The sequence below is a fragment of the Choristoneura fumiferana genome, chromosome 22 (genome assembly GCF_025370935.1).
Source record: "Choristoneura fumiferana chromosome 22, NRCan_CFum_1, whole genome shotgun sequence".
Lineage (NCBI taxonomy): Eukaryota > Metazoa > Arthropoda > Insecta > Lepidoptera > Tortricidae > Choristoneura > Choristoneura fumiferana.
Window position 1 is genome coordinate 7,554,434 of NC_133493.1, and position 12,725 is coordinate 7,567,158.

At 38.0% G+C, this 12,725-nt stretch overlaps 1 protein-coding gene across 1 annotated transcript in view; it reads left to right on the top strand.

Moving 5' to 3' along the window:
* Positions 1-12,725, top strand: part of LOC141440543 (uncharacterized) — a 124,470-nt gene that overhangs the window by 19,477 nt on the left and 92,268 nt on the right. The window lies entirely within an intron of this gene.

Sequence of the window (12,725 nt, forward strand, 5' to 3'; positions counted from 1 at the left end):
TTATTTAAAAAACTGTTTACGAAATATCGACAAAACTGTCAATGTTGATTTTATTGTTCAACTTTTGAGGTATTTTATGGTGACACTTTTTTCATTTGGTTTTTATTGTTTCTCTAACGCGCTTAGGGAATTTTATTTAACATTAGTTATAATAAATGTGTTTTTATAGATATATGTACGGTGGACTATGAAATGAAATACTCAAGGCTTACTGGAAAGGCAAATTTAGCTATCAATTAGACAATACGCATGACCTGGTTAAAGCTGCGTATTCACTGTGGATGCAGATTGCAGGCAAGCGGGCTACTTAAAACCAAAGCAATTGGTGATGTAACGGGGGAGGCCTATGTTCAACAGTGGATGTCCTACGGCTGGTATGATGATGATGATGATGAAATTAAACAAATTCAGTTGATCAATTGAGATAAAGATAGTATTTAATAAAAAAACAAAAAATCTAATATAAGATATGTATCAAATTAGTTTTAATCGGCGCTGTAATGGCAACAGTTTAAAAACCTATTAAATTTCGAGTCGTAAATTCCTCAAATAATACTATAAACACGGAGAAATCAGCATCAGATAAAAACAATTTCACAATGTCCCAATAGATAACCAAATTGTATTCTTAATCGGCTCATTAATTCAAATTAAGTATTCCACAACTGGTTTCGAGAAAATTCCGATCAGTTGTCATTGTCAGCCCTTCTCCAGTGTTGCCAGTAAAGTTTATGTAATCCGCCCACTAAATACCTGTTCACTCAACATGGTGAATGAATAACTTTATCTACACTGTGAGTCTGGGATGTAAAGGCAGATGGTATCTTTGAAACAATTGATAGTCTAACAACTTTTGTTAGCTAGCGAACCGCGATTGTTTAAACTTGCATCTTCATTTAAATAATGGTTTCATATTGAGGAAGAATGAAGGTGTTTCGAAATTACAGAACACATAGGGCTGAGTTAGCCTTAAGCTTCGTTAAGTATTATGCATTGGCAGGCCTTCCACTAGGTGGACCGACGACAATAATCATCGTATTTATTAAGTGACGTTTTATATCAAATAAATACTGCACCTTTAAGGACCTTATTAGTTTACGTCAAATTAATGACATGTAAACTTCAGATATATATAGAGAGCTGTTGCAACTACTAGAAAAAGGATAGTTCCCTCTTTTTCCTAAAGATGCCATCGTACAATTTAATGTTTTGGGTGGTTTCAACAACTCTTTCTTATATATTTTGATCTAAATGCGTCCGTATTCTATTGCACCAGTACAAAGACTGACAAACGTCACATAAGTAGTGTGTGACAACGTTCTACGAAGCCGAAATTAGCCGAGTCTCTTTCCAAAGACCGATGTGCAATCTTTATGGCTGAGTACTGTAGCAGCAAAGCTCTGACTTGAAATGACAAAGATTTGGAATTGTAGACAGTTCAGAAAGCTCCATATGTTCGCATTACCACACAATCGTGGCAACTGACGCGCAGGAGCAGCCTGATAGAGATCGATCGTCGCATTCTTCTCGATAAGGCACGGTATGCGCGAGCGCCGAATGTTGAGGTTTGGCGGTTCCACAGGTTTTATTGTGGGCTTCTAAGTAGTTTTTATTTTCTACTGATATACCTAGTATATGGGTATTTTATGGCTTAAGGCTTTGCTATTGCGTATCTGATAATTTATCTCTTTCTTGTCTAAACTTATATTGTAAAAAGACAATATTTTAATTGCTTTAGCGTGAAATAATGACTAAAAATATACACACGCACACAAACGCACAGGTTTTCGCATTTATAATATTCACACTAAATTGAACAATTGTGCCGCCCACATCCATTCAACTCCTGACCTTTACGTGATCGATCAGTACTACATGGTACTACACCAGGTCATCTGTGTTTTACTGGATTATTAGTTCTTTACCAGGTCGTCTAAAGCACAGTCTGAAGTTGTATTTTCTTGCTTAATTTATTGAATTTTGAAGCGGTTTTATTTCACAGCACCTCAATGTAATTTGAGCCTCAGAGATCATAAAGTTTGTCGAGAAGTCATCGAATCCTTTGTCCTGGTATAAATTGTTAAAATAATTGTTTTTGTTACCACAATACGATGATCCATTTTTAGCGAACGCGTAGGTGGGATGAAACCTGCGTTTTCAAAGAAACCCATCAAACTCTAAATCTGACATTTCTTAGGTTGTATTTCAATTGAGTTCAAACTGAGTAATAATATTAAAAGTGTGTGTGTGTGTGTGTCAGCTTCGACGCACGTCTGGAACTTACTCATTCATATTTGTGTTACTTGTGTGAAGTTTGACAAAAGCTTGTATAAAGGTTTCTATTCCTATTCCTCATTTATTAGGTTACCTACTTCAGTGGAAACTATGAAACTGGAAAAACACTAAACTTTCTCAGTTTTTCCACAAATACAAGTGCAAACGGCATATACTCCTATATTCATCATTATTTGGATTTATTAATTTTTAAAAAACACGCGTGATTTATCTCTTCGAGTCTGAGTAGCAACGAAAATAAATGATCTTTGCTTCGTTAGTGCGTGCTTTCTCTGCGCAGAGGCATCTCGGGTATCGATGGCAAAAACTGACTCCAATCGAACATGTCAACGACCTGTCAGAGACGTGGGAATCTGCCTGGATGACATTACCAAGGCATTGTACCTTTTTTATTGTGACTACCAACGTAACAAGAGCTCTCGATTTGATCGATATAATCGCGAGTACGATCAGAAAAGGCTACAGAGCAGCTCCAGTCTAATTGGTTATTGTTCATATCATAGAACTAATAATACATGGAATAGATGTCCCGTGTCCTTCCATAATCGATGTGGTCACTGTTCCTGAGCTGAGCAAAAGTTGTTTTCCCGTTTTGATAAGTTTTAGTAAGTGCAGCACCCACCAGTGAAATTTTATCCTTTTTGAACCCTTATCTCTGCAATAAACGATTTTCAGTAGTAAACTTCATTGCAGATAAACCTGTCACAATAAAAATACTCAACTGTCTTAAAAAAACTTCAAATAAGTTAGACGTGAAAAGGTAACAAAGAAACAGACTTACAAACTACTTAGTGGAATATGAGTGGAATTCTGAGTTACAAGCAAGCTTGCCATGTCTATTTGAAATGCCGTATCTAATTGCATATCTATTTGAAATTCTTATAGTCAAGGTGAAAAAGGTAACTGCATGGTAACTGCATTAACGTGAAAAATTACGTTGGTAATTTGCTTTAAGTAAATAGTGACTCGCTGTAAGCATGGTTGTGCCGTTTCCGAGAGTTTACGTAATTTTACGGAGTTTTCCTATCGGAGAGCAATGAAATTTCCATTTAAATGACCAGGGGTCAATTTCGGAGCATTGACATTCAGATCTTACCTTTAGGTTGGTATTTTTATTTGCTAGTAGCTTTTATATATACACTAGCTTTTGCCCGCGGTTTCGCCCGCGTAGAATTCGGTTATCGCGCGCTGTTCCCTCCTCATAAAAAGTAGCCTATGGCACTCTTTGGCCCATAAACTATCTCTGTGCCAAGAATCACTTCAATCCGTCGCTCCGTTTCGACGTGAAAGACGGACAAACATACATACAAACACACAAACACACACACTTTCGCATTTATAATATTAAGTAGGTATGGATATTTAATAGCATTATATTCCCGAATACACTACACTCTCCGAGTACATAATTCTTTCTACTTTTTGAGAATACCTGAAACACTACACTGATAAAAAATAACGATAATCTCAATTGAAAATACAAACTGAAATATAGATGCACAGAAAAAACAGAAAAATAAGACCATCACTGGGAATCGAACCCAGGTCCTCGGTAATCCGTACCGCGTGCTATACCGCTACACCACTGATGGTCAACGGTACCGACACGATAATCTCAATAATACTGGTACGATTATGGTAGTCTTCCCATCATACCCATCCTATATACGTCCCACTCCTGGGCACAGGCCTCCTCTCAGAGTGAGAGGGCTTGAGCCGTAGTTCTCACGCGGGCCCAGTGCAGATTGGGAACTTTACACAGACCATTTTGATTCGCAGGTGTGTGCAAGTGTCCTCATGATGTTTTACTTCACCGTAAAGCTCATGGTAAATTTCAAATGTAATTTCGCACTGAATTTCGAAAAACTTAGACATAAGAGCCGGGGTTTGATTGAACCCACGATCTGCTGCTTGAGAGGCGATAGGGCAAACCAGTACGCCACCATGGCTTTTACTATGGTAGCCTTAACTAACTGAATCTTGTATAGGGTTGGTCCTGCTCACGTCTCTTGAATCACCCTGTATTGTTTGTGTGTTTATTTGTATGTAACCTATTATCTCCGAAAACCCACAGTGACCATACGGAGACGACATTGGGTTAGTTAGTCAGAGATTTTAGGCACCTACCTATCCAACTTTTGATTTCGGCGATGAATTCCTGAAAAGAAACTTGCCAGCTGAAGGGCATTACTAAAAACCTAGTATTCATCATGTCAGCCGAAAGACGTCCACTGCTGGACATAGGCCTCCCCCAAGGCTCTCCACTCAGACCGGTCTTGTGCTTTCCGCATCCACCGCGATCCCGCGATCTTAACCAAGTCGTCGCTCCATCTTGTTGGAGGCCTACCGACAGCTCGTCTCCCGGTCCACGGACGCCATTCGAGAACCTTCTGGCCCCATCGGCCATCAGTCCTGCGAGCAATGTGCCCCGCCCACTGCCACTTTAGTTTCGCAATTCTTCGGGCTATGTCGGTAACCTTAGTTCTACTGCGGATATCATCATTTCTAATTCTATCCCGCAGAGAAACCCCGAGCATAGCCCTCTCCATAGCCCTCTGAGTGAATTTGAGTTTTCTCATGAGGCCCATCGTTAGCGCCCACGTCTCAGATCCGTATGTCATCACTGGCAACACACACTGGTCAAAGACTTTTGACTTCAAACACTGCGGTAATTTGGACGAAAACACACTGCGAAGCTTCCCGAACGCTGCCCAGCCGAGTCGGATTCGACGAGTGATCTCTTTCTCAAAGTTGAACCTACCTAACTGGACCTTTTTTCCCAGTAGTAGTCAACCTAGTATTACGAAAAGGAATTTAATTTCGTGGATACAGGCTATTTTCAGACTCCTAGAAGCTTTAAAACGAGGTCAAATTCCACAAAGTCCAGAGCACGGTCTAACCTAGTCCACTTTAGTCTAAAAAGCGAAGAACATTTAAGTTTTTAAAGCAATTAAGACGACAATTACCTTTTTGGAAAGACGTGATTGCCTTCCGAAAAGTTGTGATTCGATTTTGTATCGATATTCCAAGCGATTAAAGAATAATCGATGGCGATTATCAGCAGGAAGTCCGCTAATTATCGCCAATTAAGGACTCAAAAACAATAAAGGGCAAATAAAAATCAGTAAAAGTTGATAAGATGCTTTAAATAAGTAACAAGCTTAACCTTTTTACGACTATTAAAAAGGATTTCTTGTTAATTTAATTACCATGTAATTTTTTCAATATTTCTTTATAAAAATGTCAATTTCGATGACAAGTTTTTGTTTTGCTGATTGTAAATTGTGTTGGTTATACTTACCGTGTCATCCAAACTATAATTTGTGTAGTCAGTTTTATGTCTAACTATGTCATTGACTGCCAAAGTTTCCTTCTGCGGAGACGATCTTGGCCGGATCACCAGAATTTTCATCATCATCGTTATCATCATCACCATATCAGCCGTAGGAGTCCACTGTTGCCTCCCCCATAATTTTACAACCAGATTAGGTATTCTATTTTGATCGGATTAACATAACTCCGGCAAATTTCATCTCAATCGGATTACCTACCAAACCAACAAGTGGGCGAAAAATGGTTACCGGATTTTAAAGTTTTTTATTTTTTATTTTTATTCAACTGGATGGCAAACGAGCAAGTGGGTCTCCTGATGATAAGAGATCACCACCGCCCATAGACACCTGCAACACCAGGGGGATTGCAGATGCGTTGCCAACCTAGAGGCCTAAGATGGGATACCTCAAGTGCCAGTAATTTCACCGGCTGTCTTACTCTCCACGCCGAAACACAACAGTGCAAGCACTGCTGTTTCACGGCAGGATTAGCGAGCAAGATGGACAACTAACATATTTTCTTAGTGGTACTTCTACATATTATATTATAGGGACGAACAGAGCAAGATAAATAAAAGCTTGCCATAAAAGAGTCTAGCTGACAAAGCTGTGTGGATAAATTTTATTACCACTTGGACTTGCAATGCCATTGCAGCTTTTGATGGTTCTCTTTATTTGCGATTTTTGATGAAGGACGAGCAACCCCTATAATGTACCTAGTTAATTCAGTATTTCAGTGAGTGCATAATCAGTCAGTAAACCTATAAATTAGGATAACCTTTTTCTCGGGATTTGTCCTGAAATTTCAGGCTCTTTAAGGATTTACATTTAGAAAATTGCAGAACTTTCATTTATTACGTTTTTTTATTACAATGTTTTTTTTCATGCATTACTCGTATGTTTAACTACATCACGTTGGATGGTACTACTTAGTATGAACTTAGTCACGCAACGCCGTCGCTTGCATCCGTCAGCGCTTTATATTATTCATACTTAGCAGTGGTCGCCGATTTTGATCGCCGGTCGCGGTTGTCGGTCGCAGTCGTCAATACTAGATTAGAATACTACCTTAAAACAGAACACGCTCGTCTAGTAGGTATTTAGTGCCCATTCACTTGATTTGAAGACGGCCAGATGGTAGCATTAGGAGAAATCACGCTACTGATTAGTACCTCAGCTGTACGGATAATATAAGATGAATGTGCAAATACAATACAATAAAATGACTTTATTAAACACCATAACAGTAGGTAGGCAAATTTCATGGAGTTAAAATCAACAAGTACAGATTTATGCATAATGTACCATCAGGTAAAGAAGTGATCTATCAATTTTTAATCAACTTACTATCAAATGAATATGTCGTTAAAGTCGAACTTTCAAGTTGACAGACACGTCTATTGGCATTATTGTTTTATGACATGCAAACGATTATCAACTTTAGGGTGGTAGACATATTTGACTGATGGTACATAACGATACAGACCGCTACAAGAGCGGCTGTAGTAAGTGGCTTACGAGTATTATGTGTGGTTGTGGACTCGCAGAGTAATTTGTTATACTGGCGACTGTCCTATTTTACTTTGACATACTATCCTCTAAATTGTAACTATTGGGCAGTCTGACGTGTCAATAACTGCTGCTATCCCAAAAACTGATATCCAATAACATCCAATCATTGCTTGTCACGGCGCATAGCAGCAGGAACAGTGGACTGATCGAGAAATCAATGAAATGGCGTCAAGTGCGAACTGCGGGTACGATTAGGGTTGTGTCAAAGTTTAATAAATACAAGCTCTAATTTTGTTTCAAAGTAAACCTTTTTTGCTGCGAACGTCATGTTGATATTCCATACGTTTGTCAGAATCAGAATTATCGTGAAATTGATTGTGAAAAGATTCTACGTTGATGTGGTGTCATTATTACTTTTGTTGGGAAAAGTTTCCACAGTCGGTCACAATACAGTTGTTTTTTTATCAAATAGGTGGAAAACGAGCATGCGGATCACCTGATGGTAAGCGATCACCACCACCCATGGACACCTACAGCATAATTAGGACTGCGGGTGCGTTGCCAGCTTAAAGAGGAGGGGTTTGGAGGAGGGAGGAAGGGGGGAGGGGAGTTGGGCCTCCGGATCTCTTAGGTACTCACCATATTGCAAAACTACTATTTCATGCCGGTATTCTGTGGAAGTGTGGTACTAACCCGGTCGAGCCGGCCCATTCATACCAGCAAGGCAGCAAGTGGTTACAGTAAGGCTCTACCACACGTAAAAATGTGGTTCATTGATACGAGTCTATAACAGACATTAAATCATTAAACAGTGAGAAATAAAAAGTTTATTGAATCAGGCGTTACTTAGTTCAATGATATGGACCTCCGTATCAATGAACTTGTGGCGACTGTATTTCCGTTTCCGCTTTTATCATGGATATTGCGCATGTGCGGATTTTGACGTTGACTTTTTCATTTCGAATTGATACTATATAAAAAAATATAATTCCTTTAAAATTAGTAATTATTTCCATAAACTAAAATTTTGCGATTTGTGTGTGTTTTTACAGTGTAGAGGTGGAGGAGCTGCATGATCACATATTTCTTGCATAAACGTAACTATAAGGTCGCGGGTGAGCAAAGTAATTGTTTTAGTTCATTGATATGGACCTCCGCAAAGTAACGCCTGATTCAATAAATTAAGAGTACTGCGATTTTTATCAAACTTTGTTACCTGTCCAGAAATCTCTTATTATTGAGCTAAGTGTGTGGTCTGGAGGGTTTCGCAGAGAACCCTAACGTGCAGCTTTATTAGTTTTTACCTCCTGTCGGAACTTTGATAGCCTGTGATTGGCCAATAAAAACAAATATTTGTTATCGAAATAGGCATTGTCGGTTTGGCAAATGAAAGCTGGTGTAATGTATGATTCATTAACCGTTTTCCACGGGAGATACTCAATTTGTAAAAAAAAAATATAATTATGAATCGTTGCACTACTTTGCTGCGCATAATTAATTTTCTTAAATCCATACTAATATTATTATTATAAATGAGAAAGTGTGTGTATTTGTTTGTTTGTATGTTTGTCCGTCTTTCTCGTCGAAACGGAGCGACGGATCGATGTGATTTTTGGCATAGAGATAGTTTATGGGCCAGAGAGTGACATAGGCTGCTTTTTATCCCGGAAAAATGCACAGTTCCCGAGAGAACAGCGCGTGATAAACGAATTTCACGCGGGCGTAGCCGCGGGCAAAAGCTAGTCTTGATTATATTTTAGAAGAGTACTCGTAAGTAGCTAGTGCACAGGGAGCTAGTGCCTTGGAGAAATGAATTTAAGTAATTTTATCTGTTATAATAATAATGCTGAGTCAGCGGCCGTTTCACTTTTGCGGGGACACACAAAATTGTGTATGTATTTTCATGTTTGTTTTCTTTAGTTGTCTATTCTTATTTTAAATTTTGTTGTATTTGTGTATTTTTGTGAATGTGAATAAATGTCTTCTTTCTTTCTTTATTTCTTATTATATTATGTTGTATGGTACCGAACCGATCTCTAAAACTGGGAATTATATCCTCTAGCTGACTGGAAATTTTAGTTGGATAACCAAAAATATTTCACGGCATCAATTTTGCCCAAATTGACAATGGCTCGCTTTCTGTGTCTATTTCCAACCAGTTTTTAGAGCTAGGAAGAAGGCCGTTGCATGAATTTGTGCTTTGTATGTTGTTTGTAAGGTCTGGTTTGGATGGGAAATGGTGTGATGGAGTGGGTCGGGCTGTACGACAGGTGGACGGATGTAGCTTCACTCTTTTAGTCGCTTTGGCAAAAACGTTGGAGTCTTGATTGAATTACGCGACATGTGCACTTTTACCAATAGGGTTTATTATCGTTTCAAAGTATTTTTTTTTTACTTTTAAATTCATACTTACATTTGGATTGTAAATTATAGTCTACGTCAAAGAAGAGTCCTGACTAACAAGGTTTTATTATTTCTTTTATCTATAGGTACAGTCAAGTGCAAAAATAAGTATCTATTCGAACAAGTCAAAAACATTTGACTACAGGCTTATTGCGTCGGAATAAGTCTGTGGTACTTATTTTTGAAACTTTGAATAAGTTCATATTTAATTACACTTGCATGACTGTAGGTACCTACCTACTTATGTTACGGGATTTAGACCGCGATTATATCTAGTTAGCTAAAACTAACTAATTTGGCTCAGGGACCCAAAGAGGGTCTTGGCCTCCGAATGTTTGTGAAATAAGTACAGTGTAATCATAAATGAACTAACATAATTACTTTCGTCACTCGCGACCTTATGATAGCTACCTTTATGCAAGAAATGTATGTTCATGCAGTTCCTCCACCTCTACATTGTAAGAACACACACAAATCCATCTATCACCACCACACTAGATAGACTGACTCGTTTCGAATTCAACCCTGTCCTATCAATTATATAAAATGTCGTCATTTTTTATGTATGTACCTAAGTATGTGGTTTTTCATTCGTTAATAATACTTTAAAAGTCTCAATTTTCACCCTCATTTCGGTACACGCCGGACGCAAATAGGGAAATAAGTCTGAAATGTAAACTAACCACACATACTGAGTAATATCCGCCACTAAATTGAAGCAAGTTTCCTCGGGGGCGGGATTAAAAAATGATTTCCTAGTAAAACGATTCATGTTTAGAAATTCAGTTTTATGTCAGAATTCAATTTGCAGAGTCTAAGGTACTTGCTTACGGTAAATACTTAATTGGTGTTTTAAAAAGGTAAGTACTTTTTTAAGTAGGTACATTATTAAAAGCTATTTATTCCTTTGACCGCTTAGCCCTATAGGGGAAAGACCTCATGTATGAGGAATTTTGATATTTGAAGCAACTAAAACGTATTATAAAAATCTTCTTATTCTTATTTTGTTCTTATTAATTTCTACAGTTTATTAAAAGAACGCCTGCTGTTTTTGCTATAGCAAATGTGAATGAACTGCTCAAGGCTAGTACGTTATTGGAGGCGACTGGCCGTACCAAGCCTCAACGTACAACAAAGCCAACATAGATTAAAAGCAAAAGAATAAGCAGTTAATAGTGACTATTTTTTACCTCCGACGCAAAAAGAGGGGCGTTGTAAGTCTCACGCCAATGTCTGTCTGTGATTTCGATGCGTTTTTTACGTTAATGCGCCCCCCTTGCAGTGCTTTTTAGCTATGTCTAATAAAAATCGGTTCAGCTGTTTTTGAAATGGTGAACTTTGAACATGAAATGACAATGTCAGTGGTTTTACAACTGTTCCAAGTTCGTTAGGTTTATTACGTTTGCAACCACCATTGCTCCGCCATTTTAAAAAACTGCTCTTGTAAACAAAAACCCTATTAAAAAGAAATTGGGAAAGCCGGTGGGAATCGGGTTGTTATGTTACGACGTCACGCCACTGTTACGTAGTCACTATTATAAACTAAATGTTGTCCGCGACTTCGTCCGTGTAGAATTTGTTTATCGCTATCTTGCGGGAACTAAGTAATTTTCCGGGATAGGTATAAACTATTCTACGTCCTTCTCCGGGACTCAAACTATGGAATACAGAATTTCATCTAAATCGGTTCTGTGGTTTAAACGTGAAGTAACAAACAACAAACAAATAAGAGACTTACAAACTTTCGCATTGATAATATTAGTAGCATTGCAATAACTGTACAAGAGTAGATCACCTACACTACTTAGATACATTTGCAATGCTTCTGTTTTTACTATATTCGTACCTACAATCTCTTTCTGTCTGTTTAACACCCACGCCGGCTCAGGAATGCCGTGACCTCCCACCCGTAGGAGGGTCAAATTTGTACCTAATTTTGATAGACATTAATCAATCGATACTGTTATTTAATGAAAAAATACCAACGCTACTTTCGGAGACGCCAAGCGAATGTTTCGTGAGTTTATTAGATTCCTGGCTTTGTATGAAGCCATTTTTTCATCTTTTTTTTACTTTGTTTAATCTATACCGCCTCCCATTGTGCTATGGGATATAGTGCCGTATTGGATGAATTATATTGGCACAAGTTTCATTTTACGCTAAACTGCATGTACAGTTAGCGAATTTTTTTGAATAAAGAATTTTATCTAATATTGCCTAGTATTGTTGGCTGTCTGGATTTTAAGGGCGGCGGTGATTGCTTCCCGTCAGGTGACCCATGCTCGTTTGCCCCTTTTATGTAAAAAAGTACTACATTTGATAAAAAGTTAGGAGTCAGGAGGTTAAAAGAGACGCTTGGGGTTCCGTTTAATTTTAAAGTATGACCCTTAAAAATATATTGAATTTGGACAAACCCGTAAATTATAACACACCCTATCGAGAAGTCTGCTGCTATTTAATAACCGTCATTCTCATTAAGTGTATAAAAAAAATACGTGGCTAATTCACCCATTCAAAAGCCAAAGTACCCTTATAATCTCATTATACTCGTATGATCCCGAAACATTGTCGCATGACTACCGAAACGAATTTCCAAATTACACGGGCATTACCACAATGAAATTGCAGTTTAACCACGCTGAAACAACCCTTATTCCAAAGGCATAGGGTTAAACGTGTTAAATATTTTAGTTTTGTAACGATCTTATCTAGGATTTAGATTTGAGAGTTGAGCTAAAAGTTCATTTTAAAATTAGCAATAATATGGTTTAGATTAGTTGGGCGATATTGTTCTATTTTATGCTTAATTTTCATTATGATAATCTTAGTATATGGTTCTAGTGTCGGTAGTACAGTCAGCAACAAAGATATGAATAAAACTGTATATATTGTAACCGGATCGCTTAATTGTTTTAATATGTTTTTAAATAACCTATCCAACGACACTCCACAATAAGGGACTAGAAAAAACCCCCCCTCCCACTTTACGCGTAGGAGATAAAAAAAACATTTTACGACTTTGTTGGCGTGGTTAACATAATTAACCTGCAAAATTACAACTTTCTAGCACTATCAAAGAATTACAGTCTCTAAGTCCGCGGATGGATGGACAGACGGACACACAATATGGCGAAGCTATAGGACTATGGAACTCTAAAAAGTCAAAACATTCACGAATTTAGG